Genomic DNA, 26,946 nt, shown 5'->3' on the forward strand with positions numbered 1-26,946 from the left:
TTACCGTTGCTCGACTGATCTGTTGCCTGCTGGCACCATGGCTTCCAGAAGGGAAGGCCTGGACAACATTTCTCCAGACTGGGCAGGCACCAGCCTTCTTGATCGGACCTCCCCTGAGCTGGCCAAAGCCAACCCCTCTATGATGGACAGGGGGGAAGATTTTGAAGTCCTGGATAATGATGAGGATGCAGGTGGGGACTTGAGTGAGCTGCCCCCACTGGAAGATGTCCCTGCCAGCAAGGCTGCAGAAGCCACGGAGATGTGTTGGAGCACCCTGCCAAGGAAGGGGCCGAAGTTATGCAAGAGCGGCTCGATGTATTGCGGAGCGGTTTGTTTAAGAAAGTCATTGTAGCAGGTCAAGGTCGAGAAAGCCGGCCAGTCAAGGGCCAGGATGTAACTGTATGGCTTAAAGCCGCGCTGGAGGATGGTATGGCGGTAGAAGAAAACCCTGACCTCACCTTCATGTTGGGAGACTGTGGTGTCATCTAGGCTCTGGATCTCTACGTGCAGCTGCTGGAGATGGGAGAGATGGTGCTTGTTATTTCGGATGCAAAATACTGCTTCGGCCCGCAGGAGAGGAGCGTCAACATGCCTCCCGACGCAACCTTGGCCCTCGAGGTTGAGCTCCTAGCAGCACCGGATGCTCCTGATTTGGAACTCCTTAGCAGGAAAGTGAAAGTTGAGCCGGCAACTTCTACCACCAGTGGGCAGATTGCGTGCTGGCCATCAACTCCTACGACATCGTCCTCAAGGTCATCAGCTCCAGTTCTAAAGTGGATTTCAGCCTGGAGGACGAGGCTGAGCTACTGGCAATGAAGATGAAATGCCTCGACAATTTAGCAGCTTCTCAGTTGAAACTGGACGATTACGAAGCTGCCCTACAGGCCTGCAATCAGGTCTTAGAGCAGCAGCCGGACACCATTAGGGCCTTCTTCTGGAAAGGAAAGGTCCTGGCCCAACAAAAGGTGAATACAGCGAAGTCATCCCCATACTGAAAGCTGCTTTGAAGCTAGAGCAGTCGAATAAGAACATCCACATGGAGCTGCTGAAGCTGGCCAAGAAGCACACTGACCAAAACAGCATGGAGATGGAGATCATAGAACCATAGAATAGTAGGGTTGGAAGGGGCCTACAAGGCCATCAAGTCCAACCCCCTGCTAAGTGCAGGAATCCAAGTCAGAGCATCCCAACAGGTGGCTGTCCAGCCTCGTCTTGAACGCCTCCAGTGTGGGAGAGCCCACCGCCTCCCTAGGTCATTGGTTCCATTGTCGTATTGCTCTGACAGTCAGGAAGTTTTTCCTGATGTTCAGCCGGAATCTGGCTTCCTGTAACTTGAGCCCATGATTCCGTGTCCTGCACTCTGGGATGATCAAGAAGAGATCCTGGCCTTCCTCTCTGTGACAACCTTTCAAGTCCTTGAAGAGCGCTATCCAATCTCCCCTCAGTCTTCTCTTCTCAAGGCTAAACATGCCCAGTTCTTTCAGTCTCTCTTCATAGTGTTTTGTTTCCATTCCACTGATCATCTTTGTTGCCCTCCTCTGAACCCTCTCCAGTTTGTCTGCATCCCTCTTAAAGTGTGGTGCCCAGAACTGGACACAGTACTCCAGATGAGGCCTAGCCAGTGCTGAGTAGAGGGGAACTAGGATTCCCGGGATTTGGAAGCTATGCTTCTATTACTGCAGCCCAAAAGAGCATTGGCCTTTTTTGCAGCCACATCACATTGTTGGCTCATATTCAGCTTGAGATCGACAATGATTCCAAGATCCTTCTCGCTTGTAGTGTTGTTGAGCCACGTATCCCCCATCTTGTAACTGTACATTGGTTTCTTTTTCCTAGGTGCAGAACTTGGCATTTATCCCTATTAAATGTCATTTCTGTTGTTTTCTGCCCAGCGCTCCAGTCTATCCAGGTCACTTTGAATTTTGTTTCTGTCTTCCAAAGATGTACCACAAGATGCTGTGGAACACTGGCCCTGGTGGCCCCCCTCTCGCCAAGTGTAAAGATAAGTCATCAGGGTCAATTCCATGGAAGTGGCTGTTTAACGCCGCCACCAGGGTGCTGGGAGGCGTGACCTTGTCGGTGGTCATAGCAGCCATACAAAAACAGAAGGAATACTATGACCTTAAAGTGACTGGGCAGGTATATCAACCACTGAAAGAAATGCTAAAAGAAAAGTAACTTGCCCAAGAACCAAAGCACAAGGTCGAAATGGGATCTGAGCATCAGAATACAAAACCACTCTTTGGAACTCACACGGAAAGCAAACTGGTGAGGCTCAGAGGCAAGTAACTTGGCCAAGAAACTGAGCATGAACTGGTGGTGTGGTCTGATCCCCAAATGCCAAATCACACCTTTACCCCCACAAAGCACATCAAAATACCATTCAATGGAAGACAATTTGATGATGCTCAGAGAAAAACTCTCTCTCTTTCCCTCTGTCACCTGCACTAGCCCCTGGATGCTTCCTACTACCTCAGCTTACCTTTTCCTTTTTTCTGGGTGGCAGGGCATGCTTCAAAATAAAGGGTTGGGCTGCAGCTCCGAGATGTTAATTTTCTAAGAATTCCTCTGGAGTTCCCATGGGGCTCAAAGGCATGCTTGGAAATAAACATAGCACTTGGCAACATGCCAGCCAACCAGTTTTTTTTTTTTTAATTAATTAAAATTATGGAGAAAGTGGACAGGGAGACATTTTTCTCCCTCTCTCATAATACTAGAACCTGGGGTCATCCCATGAAGCTGATTGGCGGGAGATTCAGGACAGATGAAAGGATGTAGTTCACACAGTGCATAGTTAAACTATAGAATTTGCTGCTGCAGGATGTAGTGATAGCCACACATTTGGATGGCTTTAAAAGGGGATTGGACAAATTCATGGAGGGTAAGGCTATCAATGGCTACTAGTCTTAGTGGCTATATGCTACTTCCAGTATCAGGGGCAGTATGTCTATGTGCACCAGTTGCTGGGGCACATGGGCAGGAGGATGCAGTTGCACTCATGTCCTGCTTGTGGGTTTCCTGTGGGACAGATGTGTGAACAGAATGCTGGACTAGATGGACCCTTGGTGTGATCCAGCAGGGCTCTTCTTATGTCCTTTAAAATTCTTTAAAAAAAAAAAAAAATCAGGAGGGGCAGGCTGCCTGTAGGATACCATGGGAGGTGTGCACAGGGGCTGTGTTGGGGACCCCAGACTTAGGGGAACTGATCTATCTCGGAAACTTGGCCAGACTTTGAGTGGTCAAACTGAGTCTGTTGGTCTTTGATGAAGAGGGATGAACGAGTTTCATTTGCATAGAACAGTGTGGCTAGCTGAGGCATCGCAGCTATGCAATCACACTGCACTGGAGCTCTCTGGTAACAAACGTTGACCCAAATGAGCACATCCATTCGAAGGTATCAATGTATAGCCAAAGGACTAGGTGAGGAGGACTACATCTGGTATTTTGCCACCAGATGGCAGTATTGCAAGTTATTTTGATTCAAGAACCAGCATGCACAGTTGGGAATCACAAGGGATGATTGATTTGAATGTATATGAGCGCCACAATTAGAAAATGATAGAATTTTATGGAAAAATCCATTTTATTTCCTGCTTCTCCAGCTCTCATGTGCATTGCAAGCATTACTAAGAAACGTGCAGCTAGGCTCTCGGTGCAGGATCCAGCCACCAATTCAGCACTTTGAAGTTCCAATGATTTCAATGGCATATATTTAGGCCGCAATCTTCTGCGCATTTACCTATGGGTACATGTTACTGAACACAGTGAAATTTACTTCTGAGTAAACATGCATAGCGCTGCACTATGAAGGGCATCCATTCAAACTCCCATCAAAATCAATGAGACTTAACTTTGCCTGTTTTCCACCCTTTGATTTTGACTCCCATCTTATGAACTCAGTCCAAATGACAGTATACGTAAAATCATTACCACAATGTCATATTTTATTTAAAAATGTAATCCCTTAGTCCAAAATATTTATTTAGAAAATTCATAACCTACTTTTTAATGCTACAGATTCTCAAAGCAGAGAATAAAAGTACACTTTACAACAATAAAATATCCATTAAATCTTCAAAGCAAATTAAAAGTGACTTTTACGAGTAACATATCTAGCACACTAGTATTAAAGAGCCTGCTTAAAAAGAGAAGTTGTAACCACCCTTCTAAAATGGGCTGAGCTTACAGACCAGAAGAATCTCTGTTGGCAACGCATTCCAAAGAGGTGGGCTCATTACCAAAAAAAGAAAAAGCCTTGCTGGCTGTAGATGTCAGTGTATCACAATAAAATAGAGTGTCCTCTGTCCATCGCTCAGTGCCATAGTACCATGACTGTGAAACGTAGACACCTGAAACTTGGCATGCATACTAAGGGGCCTCTAGGGCTTTTCATCTCAGAGTTATTCTGTTTTTTTTAATACATTAGGGTACAATCCTATGCATGTTTAGACAGAGAAAAGGCCTACAATTCACAGCATTCCCCAGCCAGCCATGAGTTGTAGGGCTTTTCTCTGTCTAAACATGCATAGGATTGCACCCTTAAATAATTTAAAAGCGTCCATGTGGCTGAAGTAGACTTCCCTAACCACTCCATACAGCAGGGGTCCCCAGGCTCTTTGGGACGGCAGGCACGTTTGGAATTTTGAGAGAGGGTCATGGGTGATCACAAAATGGCTGCTGAGGGCGGGGCTTGCCTATTTATAGAATGGCTGTCATAGTGGGCATGGCTGAAACACTCATTTCCTAGAAGGCAACTGGTAAGGCTAATAGAAAAGTAGCTTGCCCAAGAACCTAAGCAGAAGTCAGAGATGGGGGCTGAGCTTCGAAACACAAAACCATGTTTTCAAACCCAAATAAAGATGGCGCTGAAGGGCAGCACTTCCCTTTGCAGTATGCCAGCCTCCCAGTTAAAACAGGAGGGGCAGAGAGCCTGGTGGGCACCGAGAGAGATGTCCATGGGCACACTGGTGCTGGACACCCCAGCCACACAGTTTGAAGCCAAAGGGAACTAGCAGCTGAGGGAGAGCGTTATACAGAATGGAACTAGGTCAGTCTGAGGCGGTGGCAGATGACATCAGCGTCCCTGCTAAGCGAACACTGTTGGCGCTATGTCCTCGTGAGCCCTGACTGACTGCACCGCTGCTGTTTGTGCTGGCGGGCCATCAAAGTTGGTCCAACAAGAGGCGTGACTTGCAGGGCCAGATTCAGCAGGGCGTTTCTTCCACCTGACCCATTCATTGTAAGCAGTGCCACCCTATACATGTTTACTTAGAAATAAGCCCTGTTGAATTCAATGGGGCTTACTCTCAGGGAAGCTGTGTATAGCGGCAGCATCCAACGATGACATTCCGCAAACCCGAACACTGCTAGCGGAGCTCTGCTGAATGTTTCTGTTGTGCAAGTGGTCGCCCGCTACACTTGTGCAACCGGTTGTGTGAGCACTTGTGCAACCCGTTGCACAACTGGTTGCACATGCCGTTGCGCAAGCTGTTGCACAAGGATTATATGCAAAACTGCTTGCACAGCCACGCTTGCGCAAATATAACGTTAGCTGGACTCCTGTGCATAGCTCAGAACCTAGTTTCCGCTAGCACAATGTCATTTGTGCTAATGGAATGACACGGTGCCCTAGGATTGCAGGCCAAAAGTCCAATTGCAAAAGCAGGGTGCTGTTCTCGTGTAGCTCCCATCCGTTTCAATGGAGCTTGCGCAGGAGGACTCCTTGCAGGATTGTGCCCATAATCTGAGTATGTCATTTAAAAAAAAAGAAAGACAGAAGGGGGTGGGGGAAAGAATCATGACCTCAGGATCAGAATACAGACTCCAGATGATGCTGGCCTTCTCTGTTTTATTAGATTTTCTGTACTATTTTTTATTATTTGCTGGATAAAATCCATACAAATGAAATCCAGGCATGCTCAGTAAATAATAATGAAAAGGTAAATTTACTTTATGAAGAAGCCGGTGCATGTAAGACCTCATTTTGTATGACGCTAACTTCACTGCTTACCAAACTAATTCAGACAGTCGGTCAGTCAGTTCTCCTCCTCCTCCCCGCTCTCTCTCACACAGATCGTCTCTTTCTTCTATGCTCTGTCATTGTGTGTGTGACCTCTTTTAAAAGGGGTTCTTCAGAAAAATTGGTTTAAAAAGAAAAGAAGACAACCACGCAGACATGGACAACAATACACAGAAATAGTTTAATTCACTGTATGTATTGGAGGAAGATCATACACTTCCCCAGTGCTTCTCCAATTTCATTGGTGGCACCAGAAAAAAAATAAGGGGGATATAGAACAGCAAAGTGTATTTCTTGTGTGTTGTGGCTGGAAGCTTTCCCCCTATATTAAATATCTGAAAGAAATATATATGGGGAGAAGCTATGCATCTCACCTTCTTCTCTGTTCCTTTCTTGGTGAGACTGATATAATTCTTATACTTTATTGATACGGTTTATTATTTTTTGTTTGTGTTTACATTTTAATTTGTTTTATTCTTTCTTGTAAACTGACCTTGGAAAATGATTGAAGGGTGGCATAAAAATACCTATAATCCATCCACCCAACAATCACTGAACAAAAGAAGATATTCCCCTTGAAGCATTTCTGAACTCAAGCATCCTAGAAATTGGTCAGGAGCCAAAGAGCTGATGGGGATCACTTGACAGGCTTCTGCACATGTACAGGGGCACTGCTGATACTCACTTCTGACTGCATCCCCTCACACTACACCGGATACCACCATCGAGGGTCCCCCAGACTTATAAAAGCAGATGTTAAGTGGGACTATGGAAGATGGTGAGCCTGAAAAAAATCTGATACATCCATAAGGCCTCCATGTCAGATCAGACCAAAGGCTGGATTTTGGGATTGTGTAAAGATGATCTGTGTTTGGCCTAGTAATCAGTATCACGAATGGATGTATTGCCTGCTAGCAGAGGACTTGTAATCCCGTAGAAAGGCAGTGCACCTCAACACAGAGTATGCCTCCACTGCCCTGTGCATAGATGTTACCCCGTTACCAAGGGGGTCTACTCCAAGGGGGTCTACTCCAAGGGGGTCTACTCCAAGTGCTCTTGGAAGTTGCTTCTGTGTTGCAGGATGGGGTTCAAGATGGGTCCCAGCTCTTGACGGGCTGAAGACCACTACTGGAGGGCCAGATCTGGCCCACTGGCTGAGATTCTACATCTCTGCTATAGGGAGACATTTCTCTCTCTCTCTCTCTCTCTCTCTCTCAACATACTAGAACCCGGGGTCATCCTATGAAGCTAGTTGGTGGGAGATTCAGGACAGATCAAAGGAAGTTCTTCTTCACACAGCACAGAGTTAAACTATGGAACTCGCTACCACATGATGTAGTGATGGCCACCAATTTGGATGGCTTTAAAAGGGGGGAGGGTGGGCAAATTCCTGGAGGAGAAGGCTATCGATGGCTACTAGTCTGGATGGCCATGTGCTACCTCCAGTACCAGAGGCAGTGATCCTATGTACACCAGTTGCTGGGAACATAGGTGGGAGGGTGCTGCTGCGCTTGTGCCTTGCTCATGGGTTCCTGGTTGACAGCTGGTTGGCCACTGTGTGAACAGAATGCTGGACTAGATAGACCCTTGATCTGATCCAGCATCGGTCTTCTTATGCTCTTATGTTTCCATCTGTGGCCAGTCAGTTATCCCTTGCAAGTTCACAAGTAGGGTATGAATGCAACTCCTCTGTTTGTTATCCATAGCATCTGGTATTCGCAGATCTATTGCCTCTGAACACGGAGGCAAAACATAGGAACTTAAGGAAAGCCCTGTTGGATCAGACTGAAGACCCACCCAATCCAGTATTTTGTTTTTAGCAGTGGCTAACTAGATGCCTTTGGGAAACTTAGAAAGGAGGGCATGAAAGAAACAGCCCTCCTGTGACAAAGGGTATCTGTATGTCAACTGTGAATTTATCAGAGTGTGGGAACCTCTGATGCACCACGCAGGTGAAGGAGCAAACTTTTCTATAAAAGTATTAGGAATCCATTATGTGCTGCACAATTAAGAACCTCCGCCCCCCCGTCACATACTTCCCAAGTCTTCTTAAGGTGCTTCTTCTTTTTGTATTTTTATCTTATTGCCGTTATATTAATGGCACCACTTTGACAAGTTCACTATGACCCAGGAAATGAAAGCAGAGGAAAATTGGAGTAAGAGAAGATGGTGGACACCTAAAAGGAATTTTATGTTCCTTTGGTGGTAATTAAAGCACTATGATATTTTTTAAATGTAAAAATCGTGCTGAGTGTTGGAAACCTCATATTCCCTGCAGATATATTATATGCACTTGTGAAATTTCAGAGCTGACGCTCTGAATCCAAAAGGACCCTTTTGTATCCCAGCTAGCTTTTGCCCTACCTACCTACCTATCCATTCATCCGTCCTCCTTTTTATATGTGTTTGATTAGAATCATTTTTCATTCTGTCCCTATGCTCTGCTCTATAAAGGAGCGGAGAAGGTCAGCTGGTAGGGAGCAAGGAGGAGAGGGATCCCACCAGTGTCAAATAGGGATGGGGGAATCTGTCAACCTTGATCTTATTGGGGTGTCTCATCTTTCTACCACCCAGCTTGTTCCGACTCAGGTCCACATCAGATCATGAACCCCCCGCCCCCCAGAAATCTCTACATATTTCTGTTTGCATGTTTCTAAATATATGTATTATTTGTACACATTTCTTAATTGTGCACAATTCCTGCCCATTAAAAATAACGGTTTTCTGTGCATTTACAAATGTGTGCACATTTCAAGTGTAAACATTTTTTTTCGTATACCCCCCCCCCCCCCACACGGCAAGCCTCAAGAGATGTACAGATTTCATTAGCAAGATACTGTACATTCCGTTCCATGTTTGGTTTCAGGAGGTGCAAATTGGGCATTCCTGCATAAAATTGCAAACCTGACGAATTTCTCACCCATCCCTACCGTAAAGATGAGACAGATTCTGTTTTTACCAGTGTTCCCAAGAATCCCAACACAAGCCGGCATTCTGCCAGATGCAGCAGCTAGAGGCCAGCATCAGCACACGCATTCCACCTTCCCACCTGCTAAAAGCTGCTTCTTTAACTTGATTCTTCTTGCTACAAGGACTGGAAAGAGATGTGGTGTGTGTGTGTGTGTGTGTGAAACACAATGTCTGATTTGTATTGCACATTATTTGCATACTCTAATGAGATGGAGTATAATTGGCCTTCATCGATTTTGTTTTTATTGAGCTAAAATAGAGTCAGTGCATCTTCAGCTAGGGGAGCTGATTGATTTGTGGTAGGATTCAGGGCTATTCTGTTGAAAAAATAATTAATTATGCTCTTATTTAGCAATCTGCATCGGCTAAGCTGATTTCTTTTCCATCCCAGGATGCTTCGCCATGGGGCAGGCTTTAGAATGTGCCTCTGCTTGCTGTGAAGTATCGCTACCGCAAAGGAGGAAGGATTGTGTTTATCTACTGCAGCTACCCCCAAACCAGTGCCCTCCAGCCATGGACTACAAATCCCATCACCCTCCACCAGCAGGGCCATGGCTGAGGTGATGGGGGTTGTAGTACAACACATCTGGAGGGCGCCAGATTGGGGATATTTGATTTACCAAGAGTTACAATTTTACTAGATTTGCTAACAAGCCTGTAATTTATTGGTCCAAACAGTAAAAACATGTGTATGTCTGTTTGGTTATTGTAGGGCATATTGCTATACAACATGAAGAAGCAGTAAATATATCAATATGAAGCAGCAGCAATATAACAACAAATAAACCAAACTTCTAAAAAGTGAAGCCATGGAAGCAGCAAAAGGCAAGACAGAGATAAAAACTCCTACTCAAGAGTGCTTGAGAAAATAAAAAATATATTTACGTGGCACTGAAATGAAACAAAGTAGGTGGCACTTGAACCTCTCTGGGGAGAGAATTCCATAAATGGGGTGTCACTGCAGAAAATGTCCAATCTCTGCTTGGCACTCCCTGTATCTGTACTGGTGGGGGCATGCCAAGAGGAGCCTCCGACGGTGATCTCAGTGAATGGGGGGCTCATATGGAGGAAGGCAGCCCTTCAGGTGAATATACTGTGGATCTGAAAAGCCAGCTGATGCCAGGTTCCTCAAGCTGCTGCTCATGATCAGCCAGATTTTGTCAGGCTCCACCCATAATCTGACATTTTCCACCCTGGCTCCACGGCAGCGACCTGGTCGTCTTTTCGGTGCCAGGTTAAGGCTTTCCTCTACTCCTGGGCATATGGCGGGGCTTTTTAACGGCAAATGTTCCTCAAATGTTCTTTTTCAGTGACTTAGGGCGCAATCCTATGGCCGCTAGTCAGCGGCTAGACGGCCACAGGAGAACCGACTATCTCCCTGAGGAACGGCCCTGTGCTCCACACTAGGAATAGGAGCACGGAGCAGCGAAAACAGGGCGTTCCGGGGGAGCGTTCCGGGGCACGGAAGGCGGAAATGCCAGTACGACACATCCAATGTATTGTCCAGCAGCCGCTTCCCCCGCTCCGTCTTCCCGCGGCTAGACAGCCAAAATCGGCTGTCTAGCTGCAAATGCAGGGTGGCTGAAATGCGGAGGGGATCGTCCTCTCCACACTTCCCCTGCCCTGCATTGGATAGGCAGCCGCCTCTGAGTTCAGAGTCTGCCGCCTGTCTCCATAGGATTGCGCCCTTAATTTAGAGAAGAACGCTTTTCAGCTGTGAGAAAATGGGGTCAGACACCCTTCCCAATCTACTCCAAATCACCCAGACATCCACCAGCAGATCCCGATCCAGCTCCTGCCCACCCTTACTCCAAGCTAGCCTTCCATGACAAAGTGGACCTATAACCAACCCACTTCTTTTCGAGCAGACATAACTGAGTCTGTCCTAACCACCTCACTTCCTGTTTTCTCCCATTTTGAAACCATCTCACTGCCTTCAAAACCCCTCTAGTGCCATTTCCCACCTCCTGTTTTGGGCGCTGATCTGCATTGAGCAGGCCTGGCCCAAGACACTTTGCTGCCTGAAGTGAAGGATCAGATGCCACCCGAGCCCCCGTTCCTTGCACAGAAGTTAATTGCAATGGGAGTCACATCTAACTTTGATCATTGTGATGGGAGTGTGTCTTCCACTGCAGCTGCAGGCAGGGCCAGCAAGAAGGGTAGGCATAGTTGGGCACCTGCCAGGGGCCCACACCCCAGCAGGGGCCCACTGACAAGAGCCCCCTGGACTTGCTCCTCCTCTTCACCATTGCAATCTGCGTATTTACCTGCCTCTCACTCTGGCCCAGGCAACGATGGTGGTGAGAAGGAGAAGCAGCAGATGCTGCCGCCTACTTGCTCCCTGGCTCTCTGCTTGTCAGGCAAGCAAGTGGCAGCAACGATACGAAAGAGGATGAGGAGCAAGAACAGCTGGTGACAATGGCAGTGAGAAGGAAGACTCACTGAAGGAGGGGACCCATGGAGGGTGTCATGGCCAAAGGCCCGCACAATCCTGGAGCCAGCACTGCCTGAAGGCAGCAGCCTATAGTTTAGGGGGTGCAGAGCAGGTCATGTGGCAAAGGGAGCTTGCTGCCCCCCAGCATCCACTGCCAGAGACAGCTGCCTCACTCTGCCTAATGATAGGACTGGGGCTGTTATTGTGATATCTAATTGTACCTCACGATTGACTTAAACAGTGCGAGCAACAAGGCCTGCGCTCATATCAAGTCCATCCCCTGCCCTGGAAGGTGTGGTATAAAGACACAGATCCCCTGCTGCTATTGCTTTGGGTGTTTCCATCTCTGCTTCCATTCCATCTCCATAGCACTTTGTGGTCTGGACCCCACAGGGGTGGAATGCTCTACCAGCTCGGGTCCATCAGGCCCCTTCCCTGCTGGGCTTCAATGAGCCCCAAAGACTCATTTGTTTTCCTCTGCTTTCTCCTACAAAGGATTTTATTGGGTTACTCTATATATGATATGGGTTTAGCTGTAAATATTTATTGGATTTTAATGTTTTTACTGGGCTAGATTTTTTTTTTTAACGTTAGTGTTATTGCTGGGTTTTCAAATTTTTTAAAAATAAATTTTAGTATTATGATTTAATGGTTTTTGAAATGCATTTATATTGTGTATTTCATATGTTGGAAGCCACCGTGGGAGGGGTTTTCCTCTTGAAAGACAGTGTACAAATAGTGGAAAAGAAGGGGAAGGAAGGGAGGAAGAACAAAGGAAGGAAAGAGGGAAAGAAGGAAGGAAAAGAAAGGAAGGAGGAGGGAGGGAGAAAGCAAAGCAAATTGGGGCCATAGAGTGTGATGATATCAAAGACCAGAATAAGTCATACTACGCATTATGGAGGGAAAGATGGCAAATCGACATAGTGCTGCTATTTTTGGTAGAAGCAGCCCTTCGTTTCTTGTAGCTTTTACTCCCACTGCGCTGGATTCACACAACATGCTCACCCACGCTCAGTGGTTGAGTGTGGGTGGTTCCTTGACCGTGGGTTAGGGTGTTGTCTGAACCCAGCACATTTTCTGCAGGGTGGCTTGTTAACCATGCTGTATGGCTTTTTTTTTTTTTTAACAAGTCCCCTTGAGAACCCATGTTTTGTGGTTGGGTTGTTCAGGGTGGTTAACAAGCCACCCTGCAGGAAATGTCCTGAGTTTGGACAACACACTCACCCACAGATCAACAAACAACGCACACTCAACCACTGAGTGCGGGTGAGCATGTTGTGTGAACTAGTGCTGTGCCAAACCCTGTCCCCTATTTTCGGGAACTTTTTCTCTCCCTGCGAAGGAAGCTTTGTTTTTTCTCCCTCTTTTGCAGGGAGGGGGAGAACTTCGGAGAATTGTCTCCTTGGGGAGCGGGACAGGGTTTCCACATACCTTTTTTTACATGTAGACAATTCTTGAGGGGCCTTCTTTCTTTTTAAATTTTTTTTTAAAAAACACCCCCTGCACTTCCAGGAGACAAGCCTTCTTCTCCAGCTGGGAGTTCTTCCTGAATGCCTGTTGGAGATGGCAAGGTCACATGGTCTCCTGGGAGTTCAGAAAGAACTGCTGGGCTGGAGAAGACGTCTGGGCTCCTGCAAGTGCAGGGGGTGTTTCTAAAAAAATAAATAGAAAGAAGACCTCTCAAAAATTGCCTAGATTTAAAAAGGTATGTGGAAACCTTGTAGGCCCCTTCCAACCCTACTATTCTATGATTCTATGACCCTGTCCCCCTCCCCAAGGAGAAAATTATCTGAAATTCTCACCCCACCCAGCCTCTTTCTCCAGAGTTTTCGTCCTCCCCCCAATGCCAAAAATGGAAGTCGAAATTTTCAGCGTAGCACTAGTGTGCACCCAGCAGGGTTGTTGGGCCCAGGTGTTTTGCTGTTCTAAGGCTGCACTGCCTGATTTGAGAGCCCCAGGATTTGTGGAAATGAGGGTACTGGGCTTGAGCTCTCAGACCGCTTGCGACATCCTATAAATTGTGAGGGACTTTCTTCCAATCTCTCCCCTCGTGATAATGCAGGAGCTTAGTAATCAGAATGGCAGCTGATGGGCACCTTGGGGGTTGTAAGGATTACTGGACTGGCGACTCCCGTAATGTGTGCTATTGCACGCCAAAGATAATGAATGATTAATAGAGCTCCCACTTACACTTAACGTTAATTGATAGCTGTGCTTTTGGCCATCCTCTAATGGCAAGTAACGGCTTCAGGAGGAGCCTCTGTGCTGTGCTCGAGAAACGCAAGGAGAAACGTAGGACAAGCAGAGCTGCAAAGTGTCACCAGCAAGACTGCAGAGCCGAAGCTTGTCAGGGGCATTACAGAAGCGATCCGAAAAGCAGAACTGGGGGAGACGGGGATGGGAATGTACAGAGCCCGGATAATAGGAAGAATGAGAACCATCTCGGCTGAAGTGTTTTGGGAGACTTTGACTGATAATCTACTTGATGCACACAACCTTAGAAGAGGTGATTTTCCCTCTTTCCCTCCTTACAAGTAGCATTGCATTTGACTTTGGAGAGAATTAAGGCACAGACAAACCAGGCAGATCTCTAACTGTCTGCTACTCAAGCAGAGAGCCACGCAGGCAGAAATGGGTGGTGGTGGGGGAATAGGGTGGTAAGGAGTCAAGAGGAGAGCTGATAAAGTTGGGGAAAATGGCATCACGTAGACAACAAGCAGGAAAGGTCACCTGCTCCTTTCTTTGCAACGAAGCGCTTCAGAGCTCTTCAAACACACTCCTCACCTGCAAGGTGCCACTGGGGACTCTAATTTTGAGGTTTCCTGACAGCCTTTCTATGTGAGGCTTTTACTGTGCACTCATGCTTACTCACTCATGGTAGTCTGCTGGTCCTTTACATGACATTGTCATCCTCCAGGGCCTCTCCTGTGCTTTGCAACCATTATTGTGTTTTTCCCCCCTAATGAGGAAAGACTGGTATTATTTAGAAATAGCAGAATGAGAGTCTTGTGCAATTGTGCAGTTTTGCTATACCACAGCACCATCTAGTGGTTGTATAATGAAATGTAGAAAGGCCAAGAAAGAGCCCCCCAGGAACAAGCACCTGTAAAGGAGAAGAGCTTAATCCTTCAAAGAATCCAGAAACAGAAGCCTCTGTAAAGATGGGGAATAAAATCTTCATGTAGAAATGCCCTGAGTCACTGATAGTGCTCAGCTGCCTTGCTCTTAACTGACAGATTGCCTTCCCCAATACAGACCCGTGAGGTCATTAAGATCATTGAAGGAGGTCTTGCTGGTTGTATCATGATCTGCAGATCTTTCAGCAACCCAGAAGTGGGGTTTCTCCATGGTGGGACCCACCTTATGGAATGGCCTCCTCCTTGGTATTTGGGAGGTGACAATAATTAGCATCCAAAGCATGCTACGAAAGAGCCATCTCTTCACCCAGGCCTTCCCTGAGTGAGTGTGCTGCCCAGTTTGTTAATTATAGTGTTGTACTGGTTTTAACGTTTTCATCAATGTTTTTATACAAATGTTTTTAGCAATTGTTATATATCTTAATTGTGTTTTAATATATATTAGTGTATTTTAATGTATTAAAATTTTCTTGTAAACAGCTTACAGATTTTTTAAAATATGGTAAGAAGCATATAAATCTATTAAATAATAATAATGAGAGGCAGTGTGGTGTCGTGATTAGAGCATTGGCCTAAGACTAGGGAGACTTGGGTTCTAGTCCTGCCTGGGCAATGAAGCAGACTGGGAAACTTTGGGCCAGTCACTGTCTCTCAGCCTAACCTACCACACAAGGTTGTTGTGAGGATAATGTGTAGTGGAGGAAGACTATGTGAGTGGCCTTGGGTTCCTTGCGAGAGGAAAAAAAGCGGGATATAAATGTAATGTAATAATAAATAATAGTAATAGCACAGGCTCATTCTGAAATCACATAAAAGCAGCCGATTATATCAAGAGAGGCAGGGCAGACAATTACAAGAATGGAAAGGTCTTTTTTGTTGCTGATTTTGTTGTTGGTTTTATTGCTGTTTTTATTGCATTGTATTCTTACTGTTTTTATTGTTTTTTTATTGTTCTTAATATCATACTGGTTTTATGTGTTTCACTGCTGTACGCCGCCTTGGGAGGGCTTCTGCCCTGTAAAGAGGCCAAGAAATATTTTAAATCAATCAATAAAAGCAGACGGTTATGGGCAAACAGATGTAAATCTTAGGGTAGTACCCATTATTAGTCCTATGTAGACTACACTCATTGAAATGAATGAGACTTAAGTTAATCAGAAATCCGATTCATTTCAATGGTTCTATGTAGGACTAACATTGGATACCCCACCCCACTGATGGGCCCTTATCTATACCCATTGACATCTCATGAAGTGGGTTGCATCCCATGGAAGCTTATGCCAGAATAAATGTGTTAGTCCACAGGGTGCCGCAAGAGTCTTTATTTATTTATTTATTTATTATTAAATTTATTAATCGCCCATCTGGCTGGTCACCCAGCCACTCTGGGCGATGTACAACATACAATAAAACAGTTTAAAACAATAAAATTCTACAATAAAAACATTTCCTAATATACCCTAACCCACCCCAAATGCCTGCCTGAACAACCACGTTTTTAATGCATGACGGAAGCTCATTAAAGAGGGGGCATGACGGAGTTCCCTAGGGAGGGAGTTCCACAGAGTGGGGGCCAACACAGAAAAGGCCCTCTCCCTCGTCCCCACCAGTCTAGCTGTCCTGGCTGATGGGACTGAGAGAAGGCCATCCGAGGCTGATCTTGTTAAGCGGCCTGTCTGGTGCTGCTGGAGGCGCTCCTTAAGATAGGCTGGGCTGCAACCATATAGGGTTTTAAAGGTCAAAACCAACACCTTGAATTTGGCCCGGAAAACAACTGGTAACCAGTGCAACTCCTTCAGCACTGGAGTGATGTGATCTCGCCTGCAGCTGCCTTTAATCAGGCGAGCTGCCGCGTTCTGTACCAGCTGCAGCTTCCGAACCGTCTTCAGGGGTAACCCCACGTAGAGCGCATTACGGTAGTCTAAACGAGAGGAGACCAGGGCATGTACTACCGATGGGAGCAGATGGTCGGGAAGGAAGGGGCGCAGCCGCTGTATCAGATGGAGTTGATACAGCGCTGTCCGGCTCACAGCTGACACCTGAGCCTCCATGGACAGCTGGGAGTCCAAAATGACCCCCAGGCTGCGGACCTGGTCTTTCAAGGGTAGCTGTACCCCATTCAGCACTAGGTCAACATCCCCCAGCCTCCTCTTTGTTGATTTTGCTGCAACAGACTGAGATGGCCACCTTTCTGGAAAACCTGGGCACTAGTGTTCAGCATGGGCTTGTGAGTAAAGAACTGAGTTTCCAGCAGAATTGTGTGCAATTTTCTGATTCCTAAGAATCCAAGCTCTAATCTTGGATTTAAGATGGTTAATAAGCCCTCAGGATTATGGAGGGAAAGCAGTGGAAACTGAAGCTATATTCTCAAATTAGTCTAAGGGAAGGCTTCTGTGACCGAGGATGGGGATTACATAGCCATCCATGTTCCTGGTCCTCTCCCTCCTGATATTTTTTATCAACCCATTTTTCCTTGCCCTCTTGAGTCAGAGTGTTGCACCACTTTGTGATTTGGATAGCATGCCTAAGCACGTATGGATGATGCTGTTTTCAGACCGTTAGCACTTCTGCTGATGCTAGGAAGGGTTTCTAATATATGCACAATCCAGACCATTAAATCACAGAAGCACAGAGTTTGAAGAGACCTCAGAGATCATCTAGTCCAGCCTTACCCAACCTGATACCCTCCAGATGTATTGGGATTGCAACTCCCATAATTCCCAACCAGCATGGCCAATGGCTGGGGATGATGGGAGTTGCAGTTGTGCACAGCGGGAGGCCAGATATTGTCCAACCCTCTGCTCAGTGCAGTCTCTGCACTCCTGGGTGCAGCTACAGCATCTCTGACAGATGCCCATCCAGCCCAGTGGAGGCTGGTGGCTCTGATGTCAGTGGGGCAGTAAATCTGCTCCAGCTTTCAGTCGGAGCCAGTTAGAAATCTAAAGGAGCTATCCAAGGTGCGGAATCATTGATGCCTCTAGTGAAGGAGAACCCGCCATTTGTTCCACTGCTGTACAGCTCTCAGTGTTAGGAAGTTTCTCCTAATGTTAAACCAAAATCTACTTCCTTGCAGTTCCCACCCATTGGTTCTAGTCCTGCCCTCGGGAACAACAGACAACAACTCTGCTCCATCTTCTGCATGACAGCCTTTCAGATATTTGAAGGCCACTATCATGTCTCCTCGTAATACAAGACTTTACTTTTACTTCTGTTGAATTTCATTTTGTTGGATTCGGCCCAGTGTTCCAGCCTGCCTAGATCCTTTTGAATCTTGATCTTATCTTCTATGGTGTTGGCTGTCCTTCCTAGCTTTGTGTCATCTGCAAACTTGGTAAGCAACCCCTCTACAGCCTAATCCACGTCAGGGCTGGCCCTCCCATGAAGCCGGATGAAGCCCCCGCCACATGCAGTGGAATGGGAAGAGCGGTGAATTGTGCTGCTCTGCTGGTCCCTGCTAGGAGGGCCCACAGCTGCTGCCACCACCGGGGGGTGCTCTGAAGGGCCATGCCAGCCACTCTCCCACTGCGCCGTTTGCCACAGCGGGAGGGTGGCTAGCGAGGCTCTTCAGAGCAGCCACCCTCTGGACAGCCACATCAGCTGAGGAAGCTGGTGGAGCCCACCCGGCTCAGGGCCAGGCATGGGAGAGGTGTCCCAGGGGATCACCCACACAGGTGGCGATGGTTGCAATGCAGTGGCATGTGTGCTTTCTCGCCTCAGATGGCGGGAGAGCTTGCACCACAGCTGATCCAAGTCATTTATAAGAACAAATGAAACACTTTCAAAAATTGTGCAGATTCTATCATTTATTCCACGTGAATGCTCCTGAAAAGTATGGCTGAGCAGTTTTAGGATCCCTCCCCCCACCCCCTTACAATAAGTTAAATAGTGTCACTTGGAACAGCCATGAATCTCAGTCACGAGAAATGTCTACCAGGAGAAGAGGATGATGTGGGCATCAAAGATAAGTGGGCAATTGGCTTCAGTAACAACATCAGTTTGCTTCAGTTGCCTGGAGTTTTCTTGGAAGGTCCATGTTAAATAAATTTGCATGTACTTTGCCAGAAAAACAGTGTGTCACTTTCTTTTTCTCTCCTGTACCATGCTGTTTACAAGTCAACTCGTCCACATTCAGAAATGCTATCTGCAAATTAATGATTTGTCCACTTAACCCCGCCCCCCATATATACGTACACTCTACTCTGCTCCTCTCGTGAGCTGTCAGTTGTCTCCCATACAGATTACTGACCAGGTCAATAGATGCTTACCTCGATCCCACCATCTGCTGTTCTCAGACCATTTGTGGATTATTGGGCCTGATTCATTTTTAAGAGCAATGGACTTCTGATGAAGATGTGATTTCCAGGAATACCATTCAGGTGTTGATGTTTTTTTGAGGGCAGGGGAAGAAGACATTGTAGTGGATGGAGGAGAAGGGAAGAAACTCGCACTATGGTTCCAAGTCCTGGTCTTGGATATCTTCATGATTAAATTGCCGAGAGAGAGAGAGGGAGGGAGGGAGGGAGGGAGAAGTATATTCTTAAAAGCATTTGTTGTGGTTCATTTTATGCCTTAAATTTTTTTTTATCTGCAATACAATGGGAACAACAACAAAAAGCAAAAAAGGGAAAATCATATCATAAAACATATCAACATACAGTAATCACTCTTGATATAGAAAAGGAAAAAAGGAGAAAACAAAAAGGGAATGAGGATTGAACACTTCCATTTCATATAGACATGTTGATATAGGCAGTCCACATATCTAAGTAGGCATTCATATGACTTGGACGGGTGTGGGAGATTTGCTCAAATGTAGCAAGAGCAGTGAGACCTTCAGTCCATGTGATAGGCAGTGGGTAGTTTTCCTTCCAAACTTAGAGTATATGTCTTTTGCAACTGTAAGGGCTCTCTGTATCCACTTTTGCTGTCCGTCTGTTAATCCCCACATCACAGGGATGTAATTTAAAAGTGCATGGACATTGACTGTTATCAAGAACAAAATTTATCCAAGCAATGGCTTCCAACCAAAATGAAGCCACGACAGGATATGCCCACATCACATGCCTCAACAAGGCATTGTCCTCATTACACTGCCAGCATCTAGCAGAGCTAGCCAGCTTCTTATGCCTTTCGGGATGCAAACCATTGCATGTTTAGGCAGAAAAGAGTCCTACAACTCCATGGTGGTGGGGGCACGCTGGGAGTTGTAGGTCTTTTTTGTCTGTCTAAACATGGATAGGATTGCGCCCTTAATAACCAGAGATCTAGGTGCTCCTTAAGAACAATAGCTTGTGGTCTGAAACACTGGGGGTGGAACTGTTGCTACAGCTGGCTGAAAACATTTTGCTGCCTGGAGGCAATGGAATGGATGGGATGGCACCCCCTCCTATTCTGTGTACAAAAGCTGACTGGACTGGCAGTTGAATCTGTCTTTGACTCTGGCAATGGGACACCTTGTCTGCTATACCTGAAGGCAGCAGGCTAGCTTAGGGGGGTGCAGGACAGGCCATGTGGCCCACAGCTTTCTCCTCCAACACCTTGCTTCTCCTTCTCAGCACCTACCACCAGCTCACTCTACTGAATGGAAGGGCCAGCCCTCACTGTTGCCATACTCTTCATCCAGCTGGTTCAGCCAGGTGAAGACACCCTTCCACTTACCAAACTTGGATGCTCACCTGCAATCAAGCTTGCATGCAGCCCCACAATGCAGTGTGTAACCACACTTTTGCATATCACTTGCTCACCTATCCCTCTGCCTGCTTTAGGGAGGGACTGTAACTCAGTGATAGAGCACAGGTGCTGCATGCAAAAGGTCCCATGTGCAACCCCTGGCATCTCTGGTCCAAAGGATCGTGCAAAAAATGAAGGGAAAGACCTCTGCTTGTGATCCTAGAGAGCTGCTGCCAGTCAGAGTAGTAGTCAGTATTAGGCCAAATGGTCCAGCGGACTGATCTGGTGTTTATATGTGCTTTTCTACACAAGGTTGTTAATCTGCTGTATTTACTTTTGGTTTCATCACAGCATTGAGATTTGAGTACTGGTTTTCCATTACATAACCTCTAGGTGGCACTGTGGTATAGTGGAATAGCACAATTACACAAGTGGAAAAAAGCATTGTCTATGCTTTCACAAATAATACCTCATTTTCCCTACTCTATAAAAACTTGCCGAAAAGTGCTGTTTGAAAACAGTAGCAAAATTGGAGGGTCATGACATTGTTTAAAGAACCTGTAAACATGTGTGAGTAGGGAAGGATGAGAACACAATAAATGTCTCATATAGAAAAGCACTCTCTCTCTCTCTTTCTCAATATATGGCAGCCTCCCAAGCAAGAATTCTTTTCAATTTCACTTCTGAACTGCTCTGTCAGTTTCTCTCCACCCCCCCCCCCACTACTCTGTGGCTTACTGGTGCATTAACTTTAAAAAAAAAAAAAACCTTAAAAGTGCTTGCAAACTGAAGACACAGAGGAAGGCAGGTAGGAGTAGGAAACAAAAAGCTAATTAGTAGGGCTGTTGCCCAGTTAAAGAAAGCTTAAGTTAATATGTTTCAGACAATTAATTGACTAATTGATTAAATCTGCACGAGAAACAGTAGTTCTAAAGGAAAACATAAAACTTTGTAGATGCATGTGTCACAGCGGGCATCGTGTTAGAAGAAGCATTCTGTGATCCCTCTCACATGGGATGGAATGTCTCTTTCAAGATGCAGAGTTTAAAAGCACTTTCATTAAAAATAAACAGTGCAATCCTATGCATATTTACTCGGAAGCAAGTCTTCAGTGTTGCGTACTTCAAGGTGAGGGTGCATGATTTGCAACCTAATTGACTAATCAATTAAATCTGCATATTTTTTGTAAAATGCCCTGGTTGGTTCTACAAAGGCAGTATAGAAATGCAAAAAACAAACATAGCATTCATAAAAATATGCTGACTGATTAATCAGGGACAGTTTTTTTTAATGGATTAACCTAACCAATTAATTGACTAAACATGGCAGCCCTGCTAATTAGTGGCTACAGGATCGTGGGCATGGAAGAAAACAAGCTCCCATTTGCCTTTGTTGCATAGTGTTGTAAGGTTGAAGGTTTGTTCAGGAGAAGGTTAATGGAGCCAGAAGGACTACTTGAAGTTGGACAAAACTGCTGGGCAGGTCTGGTCACAGCTTTGTTTTGTTATGAATATTTCTAGCCAGTGGAGGCTGGTGGCTCTGATGTCAGTGGGAAGGTGACTCTGTTCCGTGTTTCAGTGAGAACCAGTCACACGTCTAATGGAGCTGTCCAAGGTGTTGTACCTTGGATAGCTTCTTTAGACTTCCTACTGGTTTTGACTGAAACCCAGAGTGGATTCACTGCCCCACTAACATTGGAGCCCCCAGCCCCCACTGTTTCTAGCTGACGGCTCAGCATAGCAAGGAAAACAGAAGAAACTTCCCAGGAATGTGAAACCCGTGGGGAAGGGGGTATGCCTTTCCGCCTCCCAGCTGAGGATGATGTAAGCAAGGTCTGTGTATGACAGAAGCAACAGAAGTTGTGGCGTGGAACAAAGCTTAGGGACGAACTACATGTTACTTAGCTAGCAACCAGGTCTTTCCCCCGTTACTCAAATATAACCAAGAGGGTCCTGATCTGGATGCGGACCCTAGTATAGGGGGTTGGGGGCGGGGCTTTGTCCCTTTGCACCTCATTGTGGTCCTGATCAGTGGAGACTTGTGGCTCCAATGTCAATGGGGCAGCAGGTTTCACTCAGCACCAGTCAGAGCTCTAAAGGGGCTATCCAAGCACTTCCCTCTTTTCAGAGTCTTCAGCATTGTTCTTTAGGATCAGCACTCTAGGACACTGGGAGATAAAATCCTTCCATTTAACTGGAATTTGAGAAATTAAGAGGCAAGTAAGATCAAGATTTTATTTTTTTTAACAGCCACCTTGTTTCTCAGTAGTGAAGACTTCCCTTTTCACAGCCTTCAGCATTTGTGACAGTCTACCCTGATAGAGGACGTATTACCTCTTTCGCTGTGATTATGTGAAAAATCCATTGGGTTGATTTTCTTATTTGCTTCTGCTTCAATTAACCTGTCCTTAAATATATATCTTGTCTCATAAAATGATGAACACTTTCCAATATCTTGAAACTGTTGTTCTATATACAAGGACAGTACGCTCGAGCGACTGATCCATCACCATCATTATCAGCTGAACAATAACAGGAAAGGAGAGTAAGAAATGGAAAGGTAGTTTGGAGGGAAACAAGATCATTTGTAGATTCTATCTGGGTCTGATTTTATTAAAATTTGTGGCAAACTTTTATAAAGCCCAATGTCTGGTTCATTAAGGGAACATTACCTTACAATTATGATTAATTAGATTAAACTTATGAAAGTGTGTTATTTTTTTAAATCAAAAGGGGTGGGAAGGGGGGATGATGGATGATGAAAGAGTGTGATAAATGAAGAAAGCAGCTGAACTAAATTGAATGTGTATTCATCCGTTTGTACTTCATAACTAATGATAAATTGAGCATGTCACATTTAACAATACATGTCCGAGCCTAAACACAATCTGAGGTTTCTCTCCTCTAATGTCTTCTGTCAGGTAACTGAATTCAAGAGATGCAATATTTTTGTTTACTGAAACCTTATCAAAGTTCATTATCATTCCGTTTCTGTAACTAAAAAAAATCACAAAGAACAAATCAGGAAGGCCTTAATGGAAACAGATGTGCGGGGAAAGTAAACAACAAAGGCAAAAATCTGATATTAAAGTTTCAGTTTATTACCAAAAAAATAAAAAATAAAAATGGATGCAAGCTGAAAGTGTTTGGGGTAGATCTTATTCCAGTAGTGCAAACAGGCAGAACATCTTCCCACCTTTCAGAGATGTAAACAGGGATGTTTTTGTGCATGAGTGGGCGGGGCTAGAGCAGAGCCTAGCAAACCAGTGCCATGGTCCAGTGGGCCAATGCCATCCATGCTCAAATGTGTCCCAATTAGAAAGCAAGTACTGAAACTGCAAGTATGCAGATGGCTCCAGACTGGAACTGAGGCAAGCAACATACTGCACAGCAAGACCAATGCATAATGCACATGTATGCACTAAGTTGCATTCATACCATTTAGAGGATCTTTGTCCCATTCTATAGCCGAGGAACACTGAGGCACAGCAACAAACGACTAGCCCGAGTTGAGTCAGTGAATCCATACCACAGAAGTCTTCAGCAAAAATAACAGTTGCGTAATAATAAGGTGCCTCTGAGCATATGCAAACTGTGTTCCTCTCACCATTGAGCAAGCAATTGTAGCCTCCCTTGCACTCCTCCTGCACTTAAAATTAAGAAGCAGGGCTTACTGCAGGGCTGGGGAACCTGCGGCCCTCCAGATGTTGAATGACAACTCCCATCATCCCTCACCATTGGCCAGGCTGGCTGAGGCTGATGGGCATTGGAGGCCAACGACATCTGGAGGGCCACAGGTTTCCCCAGCCCTGGCTTACAGAGTGATGTCACACAGATTGAAGCCCCAGTGCCAATCTTGTTGGAAAATGTGTTGCATAGTTTTGCAAACAAACTATGAGAGAACTCATACATTCTGTTCCGCTCCATGCAGTAATCTCATCCTCCCTTTCCCTCCTTCAGAAACTCTTCACAAAAAATAGGGCTGTTGTTCTTTTGCTTTTTTAAAAAAACAAACAGACTGACAAACAGCTTCTACCCTTGTCCTCTCTCGTTACCTGTAAACTCTCTTTGCTTCCCACTCCCCTGACTTAATTTATGCCCAGACCTCACTAGAATTCAGCTGTGGAGCCTGTTTTCAATAGCAGTACTGAATTGTGAACTTTGAGAAGAAAGGAACCTCTGAGCACATACAGAGTGGCTTTTCCTCATCACTGAATAATGGCAGTCTCCTGCCTCCCCCATACATCTAGCAGGCAGGACAAGGTTGCCTCTGATCACATCAACGGGAGACTGGTGGCTCTGATGTCAGTGGAGTGGTGAATCCGCTTCAGGTTTCCGTTGCATCCTGGATCACTCCTTTAGAGTTCTGACTGGTTCTGATTGAAAGCCGGAGCGGATTCACCACCCCATCAACATTGGAGCCACCAGCCTCCATCAGATCACATGCTTATTCAGGATTGTCATTATGAAAACAGAGCCTACTATCCTTTCCCTCTGCATTTTTTAAAAATCCACTCTCTGTTCCCTCATTCCAACTGCCAAAAGGGATGTCATTTTACCTTACCAGCACAGTGGAAGAAGGCACGTTGTGCTTGGTTTTGAAGAAAGCGCTTCCTCTCCCCAAACTAGGCCTGTTCTGAATCCGCCTTCCCTTGCAAAATTCCATTGCAGCAAGCCAGCATTGGGCTTGGGAAAAGCAGAGGGAGCGCTAGCCAACAGTAAAGCAATTGATTTGCATTTAACACTAAAGATTTTAGGAGGGAAGTTCAGCTAGGGGTGCAGTATTAGGATATGAGTTTAAAATACTAATTTTGCCAGTTTCGTTGTTTGCTGCAGATCACAGACCTAGAAGTTATGTGACAACATAACTTCTCAGATTGTTTTTGGCATCGCTGTAATAGTTTGGTATCCAAAATACAGGCCAGATATAAAATCTTGCTAGATGTCCTTCTTTTTCTTTGGAGCAGGGGTGGAAAATCACCAGATCTTGTTGGCTCCAACTCCCACCTGTCCAGAGTAGCTAATGGTCAGGGCTGATGGAAGTTGTGGTCCAAAAACATCTGGAGGGCAACAGATTTCCCACAGCTGTTTTAGAGCTTCAAGCTGTACCTGTCCAGATGCATGTGTACTGCAGTTGGGGGGGGGGGAGGCGTGAGGAAAATGGGAGAAAGAGGCAAACATTTCCTGAAAGTTGAGACACCCGGAGGATGGGATTGTTCCTGGAACTGGACTCTGAAAAGCCTGCTAGTCCCTGCTGAGGTAGAGGGCAAGAGACAAAGAAAAACAAGACACGATGTGCTGGCAAAATGTTATATTGAGTTCTGGAAAAATGGTTCACCCACAATGATCACCGAGATCTATTTCATGCAGATGATGAAGAAACAATGCAGGTGCTGTTCCCCTTGAACACTGCCCAGAATCCTTTGCAATATGTCGGGGTTTGGGACTAGAGATATAGAGGCACCTTAGCAGACCAAGTTAATGTGTGGAAAGTGTTCCATAGAACTAGAACATCTGAAAACTGTTGTTCTTCTAAGTTATCATCGGTTTCCATGGTAGAAATTGTGGTACACATATTAGTTTGAGGTGTGGACAGTCACCATAGCCATACAGCTAATCATGCTGATCAGATAACATGCATCCACCTCACTGCAAACTTACTCCTTTACGGTATTTGCATACTAGTTAATGGTTCTCAAAACATCATAAGGGGGGGGGACAACAACACCCCACCAATGAAAAATTGTTGTTGTTGTTGTTCAGTTGTTCAGTCATGTCCGACTCTTCGTGACCCCATGGACCATAGCACGCCAGGCCTTCCTGTCCTCTGCTGTCTCCCGGAGTGTGCTCAAGTCCATATTCATTGCATCGGTGATGCTATCTAGCCATCTCATCCTCTGCCGTCCCCTTCTCCTTTTGCCTTCAGTCTTTCCCAGCATCAGGGTCTTTTCCAGAGAGTTTTCTCTTCGCATTAGGTGGCCAAAATATTTGAGCTTCAGCTTCAGTATCTGTCCTTCCAATGAGCAGTCAGGGTTGATTTCCTTTAGGATTGACTGATCTGACCTCCTTGCAGTCCAGGGGACTCGTAAGAGTCTTCTCCAGCACCACAGTTCGGAAGCATCGATTCCTTGGCGCTCAGCCTTCCATATAGTCCAGCTCTCACAGCCATACGTTGCTACTGGGAAAACCATAGCTTTGATTTGTCGGCAAGGTGATGTCTCTGCTTCTTACTATGCTGTCTAGGTGTGCCATAGCTTTCCTCCCAAGGAGCAAGTGTCTTTTAATTTCATGGCTACAGGTGATCTTGGAACCCAAGAAAATAAAATATGTCACTGCTTCCATTTCTTCCCCTTCTATATGCCAGGAAGTGATGGGGCCAGATGCCATGATCTTAGTTTTTTTAATGCTGAGTTTCAAACCAGCTTTTGCACTCTCCACTTTCACCCAATTCATGCGAAAAGCTCCAGTTGGCAGTCATGGAAACAAAGCAAAACAACAGGTGAAACCAGGCACAGCCCAAGGTATCGTGCTGCGTCAAGTGAGGCTGCCACTACCATTGCCTGCTCATTCTAGCCTGCTCACTCTACCTGCCCACTCGCTCCCACCTTGTACCCCTTTCCAGCCATGAGAACCTGGCTGAAATCTTGCGAGAGCCTGGCCAAACATCTGCAAGATTCGGCCGAACTCTCACGAGGGGTCGTGAATCTTTGACCGAGA

At 45.8% G+C, this 26,946-nt stretch overlaps 1 pseudogene; it reads left to right on the plus strand.

The window, feature by feature from the left end:
* The first annotated feature begins 37 nt into the window (after positions 1 to 37).
* Positions 38 to 7,130, plus strand: LOC146343678 (peptidyl-prolyl cis-trans isomerase FKBP8-like; annotated as a pseudogene).
* Positions 7,131 to 26,946: the final 19,816 nt, after the last annotated feature.

This window comes from Heloderma suspectum, chromosome 5 (assembly GCF_057233095.1).
Source record: "Heloderma suspectum isolate Gila_16-S chromosome 5, 16-S_ref, whole genome shotgun sequence".
NCBI classification, from domain to species: Eukaryota; Metazoa; Chordata; class Lepidosauria; order Squamata; family Helodermatidae; genus Heloderma; species Heloderma suspectum.